Here is a 15,454-nt window from a genome sequence, read left to right as displayed (position 1 = left end):
ATGTTTCTTATGGCTGAGGGAAGATAGAGGTTATATTAATGTTTTAGAGCACGGAATCTTCAGAGTTTTAGAAAATAGAACTGAGCACCTTTAATTTTCTGTTCACCTGAACTGTACTGAAAAGGAACTTTATATTTGAGAAGTGTTGCAAATGAAGTTTTGTGAAGGCAAAAAATGTTGGGATAATCTAGAGACCATCAGAAATCTGAAGATAAAACCTCAAATCAATTAGCAAATATAAAATAAGTACTGATGCCTTTGAAATCTATTAGAACTTCATCAACCACTCAAGATTATCTAACAATGTATGGAATAGTCATAAACACTCAAGGGGAATTCTTCTTACTGTCTGTATGATCCTTCATATTTTCACTTAAGCATAGGGATTATCAGTGACTACAGTAACACTACCATTCGAGAATGCATTTGCTTTCTGAATAATTTCTATTTGTATATGAACTGCTGAACTGCATCTTTCAAACTGAATATGAGACTGTTCTGAATGACAAAGCACAAAATATAATGCTTAAAACAAGAAGTAAAAAAAAAAAAGATTGATGTTAACATAATTCTCCCAAATACACAGAGGCTTCTACCAAGAACTTGTTCTTTTGTGCCATCTGTTCATCATTCTGCCTCTCTGTTGAATGAGGTTGCAACTGTGATTTTAATTTCAATGAGTATTCTGATTCCATAGGAAATAAATAAAAGGTTATACTGTTTACAAAGAGAAAAGCCTAAGTAAAATAAGCACTTTGATAATTTAGGAAGAAAGATGATGCTTAATATAATCACTATATCACAATTATTTACTCTATTGAGCAGTGGTATTGTAAAATGCAGTTATCAAATACGTAAGTTTTGTTAGAAACTTGAAAAGAAATCAGAATGACAGAACTGAACAACTAGCTGATAAAACCAATTGTTCGCAATTGATCTTTCCACTAAATTTGGCTAATACTGGGAAAAGCTTATGGAGTTTTAAGTTAAATTCTTTGCTAATCTTTGCTAGAAGATTATAGACAACTTCCAGAGTGTTTTGTTTAATTCTGTTCGTATTTTAAAGTACAATCTTTCAAACTGCTGCAGAGACATTTACTAAAGCACTGTAATCTTTCCTAGATTACACATATAGATAATTTCACATGCCTATATCTAAGATATCTGAAGTTAAGCAAACTTTCTTATGTCACTGTTCTGCAACAGAATCCACACAAAATGATCATTTCACACTCATTGCTTCTATCATATTGCTGGGCTCAGAGTACTGTAATTCATGGACTAGTAATTCAGTAGAGCTTTATTGCAAAGACTAAATAGTGTAGTGCTGTGTCTTGAGTTTCTACTAGTCCAACTTTTTCTAAAGTTTCTGAAGTTTCTAAATAAAAAATAAATTATAAAACAGAACTATAACTATTTCATACATCAAGTCAATGGCAGTTCTAAAACCCGTAAACGAAACACTTAATCATGATGAGTCTGAAGTGGGGAGTCTCTTTTCCAGATATTTTTGAGGTGTTTGTTGAGGGGACTTCTAAGATAAGGTTATCTGTGGAACGGAAAATTGTATATCGATTGTCTCCAAAATAAAAATTACTTTTATTATCAAAGAGTTTATTTACTGAAATCACAGATGGTGTCAACATGCTTCAGTAGTCCTCTTTCAGTAGCTGAGAAGAGAAAGAGATTGCAAATTAGTGGAATAGACCAGGTATAGAGAGCAGAGCTGTGTAGTTTTGATGAACAAAATTGAGTTTTGTTTCATTAAGATCAAGGAGAAAAAAGTTCAAGTTCTTTCTTTTCTTTCTTCTAATTTAGGAAAATTTTAATAGAAAACTATACTTATATGTCAAAATGTCATAATAGTTTTACATCTTTCAAACTGTTCTTGGGCAATAATAATTGCTCGAAACATGCATTTAAAAATAATTTTGCTACCCCTAAAACTATTCTCAGCTTTCAGGTTATTTTCTTCAATCATGCATCCTATTGAATCCTTCCCTCTCAGAACTGGGATGGTTAAGTCCTTTCTAATGAAGCCTGTAAGTCAAAGATGAGCAGATATTGCAGCTTCATATAACCAGGCACAACTCTTACCTGAAGATAGTGGGGTTCAATCTCAAGAGAGTTTTATAGATCTCAATAAAATCTTTCTTTGAGGTTATGTCTTAACAGTGATATCCAGTAGCAGCACAGTGCCATGGAGGTCTAAGAGAACAAAACAAGAACTGTGTATGTTATTCATATTAATAGGGCCAAAATGTTTAATTTTTATGAGGTGGAAAAATAAAAAATGGACTTTATCTTGCAAAGGACACTGTTATTAAATGCCCCTTTTTATGAAATGGTTATAGAAGGTTAATGACCATGCTTATTTTCATTTATCTCCTCTGTGTTGTCATGTCCAAACTGGTGCAAAAGTGTGAACTGAAAAGCATGTTTCTTGGGAGTGAGTCTTGGTCAGCCCCTCCACCTGCAAGCTTGTGTAGCCAAAGTACACAAAAATGTCCCACTGTAGTAGCCCTCAGTGATGATTTTTCTGACTACTCAAGCTTGCAGAGATGAGCATGTAGCAGCTGGGGCTGAGGAGTAACAGAGGCACAAGACAAAGTTATAAGGTCCTTTCCAAAGTCATTAGCATTTTTCCTCTTTTCCAGTGTATAACAGCTAAAAATTTGTATTTTGGTAGTATTACCTTATTATCTTAAAAATAATAAATCCATACAATTCTGTTTTCTATGATACTGTACTCTTAATTTTTTCCCCCATTATACATGTGTCCTCGTTTTGGCTGGGATGGAGTTGTTTTTCTCTTCCCGATAGCTGGTATAGCGCTGTGCTTTGGAGTTGGTATGAGAATGATGTTGATAACACACTGAAGTTTTAGTCATGGCTAAGTAGTTGTAGTGCTTATCCTAAGTCAAGGACTTTTCAGATTCTTATGCTCTGCCAGCGGGGAGGTGCACAGGAAGCTGGGAGGGGACACAGCCGGGACAGCTGACCCAGGCTGGCCAAAGGGATATTCCCTACCACGTAACGTCATGCCCAGTACATAAACTGGAGTTGGCCGGGGGGCAGGAATCGCTGCTCGGGGACGGGCTGTCGATCGCCGGGTGATGAGCAATCGCTGTATTGGGCATCACTTGTTCCTGTACATTTCATTGTCGGAGTATTATTATTGTTACCATTGTGGTTTCCTTCTCTCTTGCTTCTCTTAAACTGTTCTTATCTCAACCCATGAGTTTTTCCTGATTCTTTCCCCCATCCCACTCTTGTGGAGGAGTGAGTGAGCGGCTGCGTGGTGCTTAATTGCTGGCTGGGGCTAAACCACGACAACATGTATGCATACAAGTCCGCAGGCACAGACACAAAATGCGAACAACTCTACTAAAAAATTATTCTTAATATACCCACCAGCTAAAAACCAGTAGAGCCACGACTGATAAAACTGTTCCACAAACCTCTCTCCACCACATCTACTATGATGAGTAAAACCTAATCTTGTACGTCCATCCCTGCATCTCAAATCCAAATATTAAGCCATGAACTGTGTACCCACACCAAAAGACATACAAACACTGAGGAGAAATAAGTTAAAATTGTTCAGGTACAAAATCAACAGGAAAGGAACACCATGGGCAAAAAAACAGAGCTGACACTCTCCTACTTCCCTCTCCTGTTACCACTTACTACTTTTCTTTCACCTGTTTTGGCAGACTGCATCCCTCGCACCACCAGAGTTATGAAAAAAAAAAAGGCCTTTTCCACTGCTGGAAGGTATTTGTTCTGTCTCTCCAGAATACGAATGTTGATGCTGTCATTCATGGTAATTACACCACTGGCAAGACTAAAGGGTGAATGACAATGTCTCCAGAAAGTTTTCAAGTGAAACGTAAGTTAAAAATACTCCTCATGGAGCATTTTTTTGTTTCTTTTGCCACTGTGAGGTGGCTTTAAAAAGCTAAGCACTGCGGTGAGAAGTGTCTCAGGAAATACACTGATGTACAGCTGGCCAACAACATCAGAAGAATGAGGGATATTCAGGTTTCTTCATAAGGACAAATTTATTTCCCTTCATAGATCTGGTGGCCACAATGCTTTTACCACATTCAGTTATCATAACTTTTCTCAAAAAAACTTTCTGAATCAAATACTTTTGCTTTTATGTTGCACCTCTGAGTGCCTTTTCAGAGACACAAAGCCTTTTAAAAAGTATAAAAAACTATGTTTCTCTTTAATTTTTCTGCTAGTATAAGGAAAGTGATTCTTTTTTTAACCTAGAAGAAATTAAGTGTGCATGCATATAAATCAACTGAAATGGCTGTAGAAGAAAAAGCTGGTGTTATTTTGGAATCGAACAGGAAATGATAAGCTTAAGTTGCGATATAAGAGATTTTGGTTAGACAGTGAGGGGAAAACATAACAACTCTGTAACTTTAGTTTTCTTACTTAAGTTCATGTTTAGTTCAGTTCTGATATTTCCAACATTGTTTTACAGAAAAACTAAGGAAAAAGCAAAGGTGAAATTGTGTTCCTGGTACAGGGTGACAGAAAGAAAAGGTTGAAAACAGCATTATGTGGGCTTCATACAGATCTCATTTTCTTCACTGGGACTATTTTTACAGTTAATGTTAGGTTAACATTAGGTGATACATGATACTTCAAGTCGTACTGAAATATTAAAACTTTAATTCTATTGCATTAGTACTCACACTAAGGAAAGAACCTGCACAGTTAAAAATAGTTATAAATTTATTGTGTAAGTAAGATTTTTTTAAATTTGAGACAATTAAATAGTCTTTATTTTTACCTTTTTATCAGTAGTTGCATTGCTGCCTTTTTGATAAGAGATACTAAGAGCAAAAGACAAGGCAGTTGTTGTGAGAACCACTGCCTGTCTCCTTTGTGCCACCTCTTATGAACTTAAAGTCAAATTTTTCCAACAACAGAAGCAGATCCATAGATGTAATTGGGATCTGGCTGTTTCCATAGCACTACATGGAGTCTCAGTTTAATGTGTTGCTGACCTCTAGTTTGCTAGGACAGTGTAAGTCCCTCCCCTGGTTAAAGGCAGATGTAAAGATGTTTCAGTGCTAAATGTGTACAGGGGGGGCCTTGTAAGGATTGCTGCCTAACCTCCCAAAGTCTTAAACACAGCCTTAGCAAAAAAAACCCCCAAAAACCAAAACCCACCATTGGAATATTCTAGACTAAAGTACATGAACAAAATATATATAATCAAACATGCACGTGAGTACAGGGTTTCCCATCACCATTGCTTATTGCTTAGTAAGGTAAGAAACTATTAGTGGGGTAAGAAATAAGAATAGAATAATTCTGTATTTATCTTTCTGTCTCAATTCCCTACCCTTCTGAGCAGTTGCCAGCATATAGCAGGAGCCATCTCAAGTTGTCTAAATGCCTTTCAAAATTTGTGGTTTCTTTCCTGATTTGTGGAACATTTCTATCACATTTAATTGTTTTCTGACTTCTACTGTCTTGTTAGGTCAAGCTATTTCTGACCTTGGCCTAAGCTCCCTGTGTTCTGGACAGTGTTTGTTTCTTCAGGTTTCTTATTTGTTTTTCCTCTCTACCTGCCTTTTTTTGATGAGGCTTCCACCAGCGTACAGCACCCAGCAGATCACAGACTTCTCTGTTCTGCTTTGGGTAACTTTCCATTGTTTGAAAATAAACTCTTCCCCACAGACAGAGAAGAGAACACTGGCTCTCCAGGGCTTCTGCTAACCCATCATCCCAACTTGCTTTTAACTACTGTCACTGGTCTGGGGGGACACAGTTTTGTCCTTGCCGATAGTACTGCAAGAACTTTAATATGGAAGAATTAAAAATAATGAAAAAGCAGAGGAATTTTGTAATAACTCTACCTCATGAAACAGAATCTGTAAATTGTGTATAGACAATTATTTAAACCATAAGAGCCAATGAACTTATTTGGACTTGATACATTTTTTTTCTCCCAGTGGAGCTGTTGAGCTCACTGTCAGGGGGAGTCCTCCTGGGACAGAAAATTGTATGAGATTCAGATAATCTCTTTGCAAAAATCTCTAGGCACTTTCATCTCTCTAAGCTACTTTATACGATGAGCTAAAATGACTGTGGCATACCATGCTAATAAAACGCTCATGGATTTTCATCCTCCGCTCATCTTCTGTCCCAGATAGCGGAAGGGAGAATGAGAATAATGCTGTGTATTTTCTCTCTTTATGGAAAGGGCTGTGCATAGTCAGTATTTGTAATCTATAATACTAGTGAGATTTAGCAGTTTGTAGTTCCGTATTTTGTTAGCATTTCTCAACATTATTACAAAAGATTTACTGTTCAGAATTTGGATAGGTCATTTTACTTTTCTATTGCTATGTAACGGAGAGAAATTATGTTTATATCTATTTATATAAATGCATATATATGTTAATGAAAACCAGAATATATAAAACTAGAAAATGGATGAAGCATGACTGGGTTCTCTACCTAATTTTAATAAAGCAAGTTACAACTGACTGAAGGTTAGCTTTCACAGTGGCTATTAAGAGGAGTTAATGTAGTCAAGTTACTCTGAGATCAAACCTTGTTTGAATTATTAGGACTTCAAGTTTTATATGTTATGATACTATTTTACACTTGAAACTCACCAGTGTTGTATAGACTGCAGAACGAATTTTAATTGGAAAATTACATGTCAGTGAACTAGAACTAGATCTCTAATTCCATTTTACACAGAGGTTGATTAAAAAAAAAAGGAATCATAATTTTCCCTCCTTCCCTGTGACTCTATTTTCCTGGGAATAGAAAACAATATCTTGGTCTCGCTTTCCAAAAAGTAAACAAGGTGATAATAGCAACAGCCATTCTGTCAAACTTTTCCTCATACCAAAGGAACTTTGGGATCTTGTAGATTTCTGCCAAATAGCTTTGCTTCAGTGCAGCAATAAGGCCAAATGAATGCACCATAGTTAGTCCCTAACTCAGCAGGAGGGAACACAGAGCGAGGACGCTGACTGTCAAGCAATGACAAATCTTGCGACAGCCCCCAGCTGGCGACTCGGCCCTTCTGACAGAGGTCAACAGCAGAGTCAGCAGAGATAATGCAGGCCCGCTTGTCAGCTCCTTCAGCACGAAGTCCTTTGCTGGCAGCCTACACTGAGACTTCCAGCTTTACATTTGCAACTCTGAGGGTGAGAGTTTGTGATGAAGCTGAATCAATGTAATGGTGTGCTTCCAGTAAAATCGGCTGTCCCTTTCTCCCATGTTCTCTCATCCTAGATGCCTACTCCCACCTCCTTCCTGCTGCTGACTTTGGCACTCACCTGACCTCAAAATGAGACAGTTCAACTTGCTTAGCCAACGGAAGGCTAACAAAATTAAAACAGGGATGGATGCCTAGTAGTGTAGGTGGCTCAAAAAAGGAATGAAAACTGTGGCTGTAAGTGAGCAAAGAAGGACTGCTTCCTTTGATGCAAAGGGTTATTAGATTGGCTCGTTCACATTGTAAAGCTTCGTCCTGTGAAGTGCAGTGGAAATGGAGAACTTGCTTCATGTGTCGGCTGCAGTGAGTAGTCACTGTCACCAAAGAGAAAGAACAAGTAGTGGATGGTAAGGCAGCCACGGCATGTCCTGCTAGAATTAGTGTGCTGCCCGGGGTTATCCAGTATTCAGATTATGTTGGGGTTAGCCATTAAATCAGCAAATTGCTGGGATTTTCCACTGCTATGATCTAACTTGCTGCATCATTATTATGCTACTATCTAAAGCCATCAACACTTGAATTCCAACTGCTCCCACAAACAAGCCAGGTAGGATGAAACTAAAGCATCACTTAGGTTTGTGTATGCTGTAATTCTGAAATGCAATCATATGTGCAGGATCCTTGAATTAGCTTTGGCTATCCTACCTGTTGAGAGCAGTGAAACTGGAGCAGTATGGTTACTGCAGAAAGACTGCCTAGGACCCTGCCTACCTATTTAGTTGTGCTATGAATGTTTGCTGAACTCTTAGCACCTGAAGCCCCCTTTACACTTACCGAAGTTCAATGTTAGCATAGGAACACTGAAATCAGTCTCAAAATGCAATGCAGGCATGCAGGCACCGCCTTCGCTTGAACTTTTCCAAAAGCAGTTGCTGTTGTTCCCCATGAACTGCCAAGAAATCCAGCAGCGCCATTTTCAGGTTCTCAGAGTTGAATGTGACAAGGAAAACTTTGGAAGGTTTGCCTGCTTTCTACTGATTTTCTTCAGCAAACTAAAAGCATTATAAAGAAATGTGTCAATTTAAAACATCATTGGACGAACAATTTCTGACTAATTGCATGTCTCAGATTTCTGCTGGTTAACTGTCATTTGACCCTTGATTACAAGAATAACAGAATTATCCTCTTAAGTACAGCTTCCTAAGTGGAGGAATTGCTTTGCAACGTGTTCTGGACGATACAGATGTGGTTCTGGAGCTCAGAACTCAATAGAGCCTGAGTCCTAGGATGCAAAAATATTGCCATGGAAAAACATAACAAAAACCAGGAAGCATTGTGAAAGCTGAGTAGCTCTTATTTTCATTTAACTGATGACAAACCCTGTTATTTAACAAATTTATGGTTCTCTGTTTTGGATTGTAACCAGGCAATTGAAGCAATATTTGCAGGAAGGGGGAGAAAAAGAGAAGGCAGGCTCTAAATTTGCTCTTTAGAGCAAACTCTTTAGTTTGCTCTAAACCTTCTCTTCAGCTTCTTGAGCCTAAAACATTTCGTTCAGTTAATTTCATGTCATTCAGATGCTCACTGTGAATGTCAAATACTGCCATAAGTATTTGACTTAGAGAAGATCATCTTCTGTTCAAACATCTCAGTCTAAACAAATGAAGACCCAAACCCATGTCAAAGCCTCATGCCAATTTTACTTGGACCCTGTAAAGAAGTTGCATGCATTTCTAGTTGAGTATTATGTCCTAATTAGGTATAATCACAGAATCACAGAATCATTAAGGTTGGAAAAGAGCATCAAGTCCAATCATCAACCCAACATCACCAATAATGTTGGCACACAGGACCTGGGAGGAGCTGGAAGCTGATTCTGGAGGAAGGACATCATTTAAAGTGACGAGAGTGCCCTTAGAAATAGAAACCTTCAGAGGGAACAGCCTTGCCAAAGCTAACATGCTTCAGTTAGTTGTCTGCACTTACATCTCAGTGAATTATGAAGAAATAAAAGACCTGCAGAATATAATTTTTCTACTAAATTATTCTAGCTAAAGAAAAAAGAACTTCCTGAACACTTTTGTCTCAGGCATTTTCATACCTACTTTATAGAAAGGCATGATTCATGTGTCCTTCCTACAATGTCTCTGTTATATATGACAACAAGAAACTGGCAGAAACTCATGTTATTTAAAAGCAAAACAAATTCAGATGATTTTTAAAAATCCTTCTAAAAAATGGTTCCTTTGTTCAAGAAATCAGAGTATTTAGGATTGTCTACACAGGAATATACTCTTTTCTTTCCATTTTAATATAATGAAAAATATAGTTCTTCTTTTCTGTTTCCTGTGCAAGCTGAGTAGCTGAATATCTTGCTTTACAACCCCAAAAACCAAGAGACAAACATCACATGGATACAGTACAAATGTTGCTTGGTAACTACAATTTTAATTAACAGTCAAAAATAACCAATAAATGACCAAGCTAGATATACATAAACATCTCTTTGTTCTTGAGATGTACAATTTAAAGTCCTAATCAGTATTGTTGATGAAGATCCTATGAAACAAAAACTGCTGCAGTAGGAATCAGCTCTTCTTTCTGTTCCTGGGTAACCTTGGGAAATTTTATTCTTTGTGCTTTAGTCCCTTTGTTCCTCCTATGTCATGGAAATAATAGTATTGGTAAATGAGCAGAAGTTTTTTAACGTTTGCATAAGTGTTTGTACCCATCAGTTCTTGCATTCTATACATAAATGTACTTTGCCTCTTACGATACGCTACAGCTCTGAACATTTCTGTCAGTACACTACTGTGGGAGAATGTATGAGGAACTAGATACAACAGGAAAGAGTAGGAAGTTTAAGCTAATATATATTATAAGTATGAGGCAAAAAATCACTGACAGTAATTTATATGACCCCTATATGACATCATATCACTATCTTCTCAGCAAGATGTTTCCAAAATTCCAACCCTTTTTCCTTTAATTTGTACAATGTACATAGAAAGGTATATGAAATATAATACAAATCTAGGCATGTTTGTTTTAGCAGCAATAGAAGGCCTTCATTAATGAAGCTTTTTTCCTTGCTTTGTTACTGCTTCTCATCATCGTCTTTATTTGCGACCTCTTTTGGTCATTACTTGCCTCCTATATTCTTCCTTTAACCAGTCATCAAATGTTCCTATAGAAACATCTGGGGGGTTTTTTGTTGTTATAATTTCTTTTACACTTTATTATTTTCACATTTGTTTTATGTTTCTCATCTGCCACATTTTCACCTCCAGATGTCCATCAAAAATATGTTCTTCATAATAGCTGACTCACCTAGAGATGTAAAGACATAGTTTAATTATTTCATTCCAGTTTTTGGCAAGATGACAATAAGAGCTAAAAGTGTTAATCCCAGGCTTTCAAGGCCCTTGCAAAATTAAATATTAACCATGGACAATAAAACAGATCAAAGAATAATGTGCATATAAGCTCACAATCCACTTAATACTAACCTGCAACAGTCAAAATAATAATAGAAAAATGCATTTGTAATGAGCATAATATTTTAACTGAGGGAATAATTTATCACTGGAACAATTTACCAAAGCATGTGGTAGATTCTGCACTGTTTGAAGTCTTTATTATTGAGCTACTAGTGCATTTTAAAGGATATTTTATCTTAGAAACCTTTTCGTGAGTAGTTTATATTAATGAATCACAGGAAAACCTCAAATGTTCTTAAAACCTATGCAAGAAAGAAGTTAGAAGAGGAAGTCCTGCAGGCAGAGCATTAACTTTTCTTAAATTACTGTTTTTAAAACAGTTTGACTGCTTACAAAATCTAGGAAAAAGGTCTCAGGAATGTGGAGAAGAGTGAATGGAATTTCTTGATTCAGGAATTTTCCAGACCCCAAATACAGGTGGAAAAGGTGTTGTAATTACAGAATCACAGAATCACTAAGGTTGGAAAGGACCTTCAAGATCATCAAGTCCAATCATCAACCCAATACCACCATGCCCCCTAAAACATGTCCTGAAGTGCCATGTCTACAGGTTTTTTGAATACCTCCAGTGATGGTGACTCCACCACCTCTCTGGGCAGCCTGCTCCAATGCTTGACCACTGTCTCGGTGAAGAAATTTTTCCTAATATCCAATCTAAACCTCCCCTGGTGCAACTTGAGGCCATTTCCTCTTGCCCTATCTCTGGTTACTTGGGAGAAGAGACCCACCTCACCACAACCCCCTTTCAGGTAGTTGTAGAGAGCGATAAGGTCTCCCCTCAGCCTCCTCTTCTCCAGACTGAACAACCCCAGTTCCCTCAGCCGCTCCTCATAAGACTTGTGCTCCAGACCCCTCACCAGCTTCGCTGCCCTTCTTTGGACATTGCAAGGTGTTATCCCTTGCAACCCAAAGGGAGAAAATACAAGTTGATTCAGGGAAAGTATAGTGAACAGGATTCAGAAAAGTGTTGGTAGAAAAAGGCAGACGCTATGGTGGCAGCACAGGTGTTTCTTAGAATATGATTTTGTGCCTGCCAACCTCCAGATAGTTCTACTAATGCTTTGCATTAAGGAAGCAGACTGAGAGCAGTACAGGTTACAGTTGTCAGACATGGCCTGTCTTCCTTGTTGCTGCAGGCCCTGTTGGGAGGTGGTGCTACATTAAGTCTCTGCTGGGAGCTTAAGTCATTAAACAATATGCATGCTACTAAGAAGAAAAAAAAAATCAAATATACTGGTAAAACAGCTATGTAGTTACCTTTGTATAATATTCAGCAGTAATACACATAGATTCATTCACATAGAAAATTATGCAACATATTTTTTGAGGTTATTATCTTTCCATTGCATTTATTAAAAAGTTGGGATTATCTTTAAATCTTGGTACAGTCATCTCTCTAAGGGTATAACAAACACCTTCTCCTTGATCAGCGACTCACCCACCACTACAGTATAATAGCTAATAAAGTTCAAGGAGAGTTTATGTTAGATATTAATAAGTAATACGAATTTATCCCCCACCAAAATTTATGACATCAGAAGCTTCACCTTCTTCTGAAATTCACTAATATATCAGACACCTCACCTACACTTACTTAAAGAATAAGCTATGAAATGAAACATTCATGAAAAAAAGCTAGCTAAGCACCAGATTTCTAACATCATTTAAGGACATGGAGATACAAACAAGGCTTTTGGGAGGTGCTTGGTTTTTTTTTTTTCAAATCATCTCATTCTCCATCAAATCAGTGGATGTCAGATTCTTTACGACAGGAGCTAGTGAGTTTTTAAGCAGCTCACTAGTAGATTGCTTACAGCTCCCTTGGGTTGCTCCTCTGCTGAGGTGATGACACACAGCCACAAACAGAGCTGAGCTGGCACAGAGATTTTTGAGTAGTTTCAATATTTGGCTCTTTGTCTCCCACTGATCAAATACTCCCACACTTCACAGCCTCCTCAGCTGAGGTATGTGTCTTTACACAGGGTTTTGATAGAGGACACCTGGGTCAGGAACACTGGTCACCTTTACATTTAAATGGTTTTCAAAATGCAGCTAGGGTCCCAGTATATCCATGTTCCGTATTTTCCTTGTTGGAAGCATCCTGTATTATATATGCAACATCCTGCAAGCTTGGTGTATTCCCCTGAATATACATCAATGTAGCAGTGAGCAGGGCAGGCTGCAGCACATGCCTTGTCGCACCCCATTCGTCCCCACCCCCAGGATGCTTAGAATACATCTGGCTTTACTCAGAAAACTATGGGGGGAAAAAAAGTTGGCTATACGTCTGGACTTCAGTTGGTTTCATAATGAAAGCTGTATTGGAAATGAACTGGAGTACTTTTGTGGATGAATTGTTCTTTTACAGGAAGAACTTTCTCTGAGCGGTGCTTGCAAAGTGGTTCAAGGACCCTGCTACACCTCCAGAAATAAGTTCTGCTGGATTTATGACAACAGTGGTCCTGGCTGCTGCACCCAATATTTCAGTCTGGTGAGTACAACATGACTACATTACACAGTACCTATATCACTCTTACATATAATGTTGATTGTAGGCACTCTCATGTCAGACCAAAGTACTAGTACACCATACCTTTAAAAGGATATTTTGTTCCTGCAAAGGTTCACAGGACAACAATTCTCTCCGGAAGATGATGCCTCATCACTGTGTTGAAGACGTGTTCAGCAGTTCTCAAACACATTTTAAGTGTAGTCTCCCAAAGGTCTTGATTTTCTGTGGAATCATCAGCTCTTGGCATAGATGCCACTTCTTTGGGACAGCCTCAGAAATTTGGGTTGAAATCTTTTGAAAAGCCCATTTATTAAAGAGAATTTATCAAGAAATAGGATACTGCTGTAGACAACGTGCTCATTCCTTGTGAACATGACTATGTGCTTCTGAAATGGGGGAGCCACACTTTCTCTCCAGGAAGTTCCTAAAGATAACAAATAACCTGTGCAGAAGTATAGGGACATCCCATTACCATACAAAGAGATACACTAATCCTTTTGTTTTCATTATTAGAAAGTTTCTTGACCACAAAGTACTCCAAAATTCAGTCTAAAGTCCGTAGATCTATATACAGCTGCTGTTTCACTTCTTTTTTTAAAAAAAAAGTTTCTAAAAAAGTCCATCATCAGGTTTAAGACTATGTTTTGCAGATTTCAATGGCTTCTGTAATGGAGGGCTGTGCATTCCTGTGGCTAAAGCAAAACCTTCTCTTAGAAAAATCATCTGCTTTTAGTGAGAACAAATGCTTCAAACTGTCTTTCAGATTGAAACATAAACTCCTCTAAATCAGGGTCATGTTTGACTGTAGGGCAGCTGAACTGCTTTTCCATTGCATATGGAGGGAGTATTGGGAGCTAAGCTTATTTTGAAGCAATGATGTTTTGTTTTCCAGAACAATATTCAGTCTGTGGGGAAATTTTTCAAATAATTCTAATAATTTGGATGAAGTGTTGTCCATTTATCTGAGTAAATATGCATTAAGTGCAGCAATTGAATGTTGTTGGAAGTTTATATTAATTTCATTCTTTTTTTGTCTTGTGAAGCTATGCTGCTGTAAATGATCCAGGTCCTATCATTTAGTTTAAATGATGTTAGATGCTGTGTTAATTTAAAACTAATGCTTTGGTTAGACTGATCAAAATACGATGGCTCCAATGTCAAATGTTAATGGCCAAAATGAAGGGCACATGTAGGGGAGATACTGTAAGAAGCTTAAAATAATTTGGCATTTGTGTAACAGACCTTATAATTTTGTTTCATGAATCACTAAGCCAAACCTACAAAATGCATAGTAATGAAAATGATATGTTTTTGTGAGACAGCAGTAAAAAGAGATACTGTTTTAAGGATATTGTGTAGCTCTCTATGCTTAAATAGTATTGTCTTATCCAAATATCTCAGCTAAAATATCTCAGTATCCAAAATAATAGAGTTAAAGACAGCTGCAATACCCTATTTTAATCACATTAGTTAAGAAGATCATACTAGTTTTATTCTGGGGCAAAAGGATGTACATGTGGTTTATATTGGAGATAGCAGTGCACTTTGATCAAAAACTATATTTTGATCTCCTTTTGTAGAAGAAAAATGTTCAAAGTAAGCTGTTGACTCCTTCCTACTAACATACTTTTGATATATTTTTGCAGAATGCTAATGAGCTATAACTGACACCTTCATCTGGAGTAAGAATACCCCAACTCCTGCTTGAAATGATGCTATGTGGCCCATGGAGAAGAGTGTACACCTGAAACAGTGGTTCCATTTCAACAATAAAACTAAGGAAATTCCCTGAGACTGGACTTCCATTTAGCCAAGGGCTTTTCACAGCACAGTGGGACACAAATTTTAGCAGAAAAGGATGAGTTATTACTCATCCCAATCTCAGTCCCAATGAATATGCTTCCAAATGTCTCAAATTCCTTTTTAATTGCTTGTTTTCCAAAAGTCCACAAACCTTGCACGATCCATGCAGTGCCACTTTACTACAAAGAAGCAAAAGTGTTTGGACTTGGTTTTGTAATAGCATGCTTGCATGAGCTTGGCCTTGAAGCAGAAAAGACCCCCACATCAACCAAATAATCTTGACAGAAACATATCACAGTGGCCAGGTGTGTAGGTGTCTTCCTTCCTTCCTTCCTTCCTTCCTTCCTTCCTTCCTTTTTCTTTCTTTCATTCTTTCATTTTTTCATTCTTCTGTTCTTTTGTTCTTCTGTTCTTTCTCCCGTTCTCTCTTTTTCC

Source organism: Phaethon lepturus, unplaced genomic scaffold, assembly GCF_000687285.1.
Source record: "Phaethon lepturus isolate BGI_N335 unplaced genomic scaffold, ASM68728v1 scaffold11544, whole genome shotgun sequence".
NCBI lineage: Eukaryota > Metazoa > Chordata > Aves > Phaethontiformes > Phaethontidae > Phaethon > Phaethon lepturus.
Note: the sequence above shows the minus strand (reverse complement) of the source record.